This window comes from Bison bison, unplaced genomic scaffold (genome assembly GCF_000754665.1).
Source record: "Bison bison bison isolate TAMUID 2011002044 unplaced genomic scaffold, Bison_UMD1.0 scf7180017864298, whole genome shotgun sequence".
Lineage (NCBI taxonomy): Eukaryota > Metazoa > Chordata > Mammalia > Artiodactyla > Bovidae > Bison > Bison bison.
The window spans coordinates 962,921-967,687 of NW_011494870.1; positions in this window are offsets into that span (position 1 = coordinate 962,921).

Below are 4,767 nucleotides of genomic sequence, written 5' to 3' on the forward strand. Positions count from 1 at the left end.
CACTTCATGGGAAATAGATGGGGAAACAGTGGAAACAGTGTCAGACTTTATTTTTTGGGGCTCCAGAATCACTGCAGATGGTGATTGCAGCCATGAAATTAAAAGATGCTTACTTCTTGGAAGCAAAGTTATGACCAGCCTAGATAGCATTTTCAAAAGCAGAGGCATTACTTTGCCAACAAAGGTCTGTCTAGTCAAGGCTATGGTTTTTCCAGTGGTCATGTATGGATGTGAGAGTTGGACTGTGAAGAAAGCTGAGTGCCGAAGAATTGATGCTTTTGAACTATGGTGTTGGAGAAGACTCTTGAGAGTCCCTTGGACTGCAAGGAGATCCAACCAGTCCATTCTAAAGGAGATCAGTCCTGGGTGTTCATTAGGAGAGCTAATGCTAAATCTGAAACTCCAATACTTTGGCCACCTCATGTGAAGAGTTGACTCACTGGAAAAGACTCTGATGCTGGCAGGGATTGGGGGCAGGACAAGAAGGGACAACAGAAGATAAGATGGCTGGATGGCATCACTGATTCGATGGACGTCAATTTGGGTGAACTCTGGGAGATGGTGATGGACAGGGAGGCCTGGCGTGCTGCGATTCATGGAATCACAAAGAGTCGGACACGACTGAGCGACTGAACTGAACTGAAATAATTGATGAGCTAGGATTCAACCAGAACGCATAATCCAAGCTTTTTTTTTTTTTTTAATGGACTTTAGTTTCATTTGTTTTGTATTTATGATGATCATTTTTATGCCAGTTTTAAAAATTTATGTAAATATAGTTTAAGTACAATGTTATGTTAATTACTGCTATTAGAAAGTGACTCAGTTATACATATATGTATACTTCTTTTTTTTTACATAGTCTTTTCTATTATTATTTATCACAGGATATTGAATATAGTTCCCTGGGCTATACAATAAGACCTTTTTATTTATCCTTTATGTATATACCAGTTTGCATCTGCTAATCCTAAACTCCCAATCCAACCCTCTCCCACCCCCTCCCCCTTGCAACCACCAGGCTGTTCTCTGTGTTCCTGATTCTGTTTATATTTCATGGATAGGCAGAACCCATGCTCTTAATTACTTTGTTTTCCTGTTTCCTTTTTAAGAGAGGAAGGGTTTATGGAAGGCACTGAGGGAAAAGCCTTCCTTTTGCATTGGAAGTGCAAAAGAGCAGGGCTCTCAGAAAGCACCTTTCCCTATCTGAGTAGAATTTATAAATGACAGAGTATTGTAAGAGTATATGATTACACGTCACTGGATTAAATTAGTCTCCCTGTAAAACATGAATAGCTAAGTCTTTAGTTCAATCAGACTGAAAGGTGGGATTAGGGAAAATGTTGAAGTGTTAGATTTCTTCTAGAAGGTACTACCTGATTGTTACAAAGAGACTACAGTACTATTTATTTCATTAATCATGGATTGAGTGTTTTAGGAGTAATAGGATGGACAAGATGTGTTGACTGTTTAACAGTAGAGTGAGAATGGAAAACCTACATTAGGTATCTTAATACTGCCTGTAACAACAGTATATGAACCGTGAACTTAAGATGTTCAAGCTGGATTTAGAAAAGGTAGAGGAACCAGAGATCAAATTGTCAACATCCGCTGGATCATCAAAAAAGCAAGAGAGTTCCAGAAAAACAGCTACTTTTTCTTTATTGACTACATCAAAGCCTTAGACTGTGTGGATCACAACAAACTAGAAAATTCTTGAAGAGATGGGAATACCAGACCACCTGACCTGCCTCCTGAGAAATGTGTGTGCTGGTCAAGAAGCAACAGTTAGAACTGGACATGGAACAACAGAGTGGTTTAAAATAGGAAAAGAGTACGTCAAGGCTGTATACTGTCACCCTGCTTATTTAACTTATGCGGAGTACATCATGAGAAATACTTGGCTGGAAGAAGCACGAACTGGAATCAAGATTGCCGGGAGAAATACCAACCTCAGATATGCAGATGACACTCCTTATGGCAGAAAGCAAAGAACTAAAGAGCCTATTCATGAAAGTGAAAGAGGAGAGTGAAAAAATTGGCTTAAAACTCAACATTCAGAAAACGAAGATCATGGCATCTGGTCCCATCACTTCATGGCAAATAGATGGGGAAACAATGGAAACAGTGACAGACTTTATTTTTTCGGGCTCCAAAATCACTGCAGATGGTGACTGCAGCCATGAAATTAAAAGACACTTGCTCCTTGAAAGAAAAGCTATGACCAACCTAGACAGCATATTAAAAAGAAGAGACATTACCAACAAAGGTCTGTCTGGTCAAAGCTATGGTTTTTCCAGTGGTCATGTATGAATGTGAAAGTGGGACTATAAAGAAATCTGAGCACCAAAGAATTGATGCTTTTGAACTGTGGTGTTGGAGAAGACTCTTGAGAGTCCCTCCTTGGACTGCAAGGAGATCCAACCAGTCCATCCTAAAGGAAATCAGTCCTGAATATTCATTGAAAAGACTGATGCTGAAACTGAAACTCCAGTACTTTGGCCACCTGATGCAAGGAACTGACTCATTTGAAAAGACCCTGATGCTGGGAAAGATTGAAGGTGGGAGGAGAAGGGGATGACAGAGGATGAGATGGTTGGATGGAATCACCAACACGATGGACATGAGTTTGAGTAAACTCTGGGAGTTGGTGATGGACAGGAAGGCCTGGCGTGCTGCAGTCCATGGGGTTGCAAAGAGTCGGACACGACTGAGCAACTGAACTGATCTGACAGAAGCAAGGGCTGATGAGGTTGCAAAGCAGCTGAACTTCTCAGATTGCTGGTGGAAATGTAAAATGATGCATTTTGCATTCAAAACAGATTGGCAGTGTCTTTAAACATAAATATACTAGCAGTTTCACAAGTTACATGAAAACTTGAAAGCATAAGTGACAGTCACTCAGTCGTGTCCAAGTCTTTGTGACCCCATGGACTATACAGTCCATGGAATTCTCCAGGCCAGAATACTGGAGTGGGTAGTCTTTCCCTTCTCCAGGGGATCTTCCCAACCCAGGGATCGAACCCAAGTCTCCTACATTGGAGGTAGATTCTTTACCAGCTGAGCCACAAGGGAAGCCCACATGAAAACTTGTGTTCACATAAAAACATGTACATGTTTTATAGCAGTAGTTTATAGCAGCTGTATTCATAATCATCAAAATAGCTTCCAGCAGGTACATGGATAAACAAATCATGGTCAACCACACAATGAAATACTACTCAGCAATTAAAAAGGAGTAAATTTTTAACTCGTATATTCAAAATCATATGCTAAGTTAAAGAAGCCAAAAGGTTACATCTTTATGTAATCTCAAAAGATACATACTTTGTGATTCCATTATATACTATTCTTGAACAGGCACAACTATGGCAATGAGATTTGATCATTGACTGCCAGGAGAAGATTTGATTACCAAGAGGATGAGCAAGGGATTTTTTTTTAGCGATGAGCTGTTCCATAGTCTGGTTGTGTTGCTGGTAACATGAATCCATACGTAAGTTAATTTAATGGAACTGTACCCACCCCTCAAAAGCATCATTTTTACTGTATAATTTTAAAATAAAAATCTCAGGCCCTTCCCCCTCCCAAAAATAGGAGAGGGAAGATATTAAATATTATCCACCATGATTTCAAAACATTGTATTTTCTATCCATCATGAATATAAAACATTCTTTTGGAGAACTTATGAACCATTTCTAAAAGGACTTTCCTGGTCATCCAGTGGTTAAGGATCTGCCTTGCAATGCAGGAGATGGGGGTTTGATAGCTAATCAGAAAGAGTTGAACATTTCCATAAATGATGCTGAGATTATTGACTACTTGGAAAACTTTTTTCTTTCATACCATGTACCAGAATTAAAATCCAAACGAATTTGAACTGCTATCATTCAGTTGCTAAGTCGTGTCCAACTCTGCATGGAAATATGAATATAATTAGAAGGAAATATTGGGGGAAAATATCTTTTATAAAGGTGGAGTGAGGAAAACCTTATCAAGCAAGACGAAAAGCCCAATATCCATGAAAGAAAGAAAGAAAAAAAAAAACTGATAGATTTGATTGCATTTTTTTTTTTTAATGTCTTCCCTGGCAGGCCAGTGGTTAAGACTCCATGCTTCCATTGCAGCATGAACAGTTGCAATCCCTCACATGCCATGTGGCATGGCCAAAAAATCATACATAAATATAAAGAGGAGACAAAAGATTGGGAGATTATCTGAAATACAACATAATTTGCCGGGGACCAGCCCCGGCTGATCCAGGGTATTCGAAGGAGAGACGGCGTAGGCGAAGATCAGGAAACAATTGCTTAATTAAATGTTAATTAAGGATATAAAGAGTAATAGAATGAGAATAGCTCAGTAGGAAAATTCAGTGGAGAAAAGAGGCTGAGTGGCTTGGTTTACTCGGGAGACCAATAAAACTTCAAGACAAGAAGTTTGCACCACTTACGTAGGCCACAGGCGTCCTTCCGTTCTCCCGAAGGAGAGGAGACACTGAGGCCTCCCCGGTCGGATCTTAGAAGCCCAGGCATAATTAGTAAGCATGGTGGGTTCCGCGCTCCAGATGGAGACTCAGCCAGAGTGAAAGAGAGAGAGACATGGGGAGACCAGTATTTCGAGAAACTGATCCCAATTCTTTATTTTCCATGGTCTACTTTTATACACTGAGATGTTATGCAAAAGTCATGCGGGGTCAGCAGTCCTGACTTTTATCAAAGTCAGGTGCTTCATACAAATGTATACAGAGATCTTAGGGGTGTTAC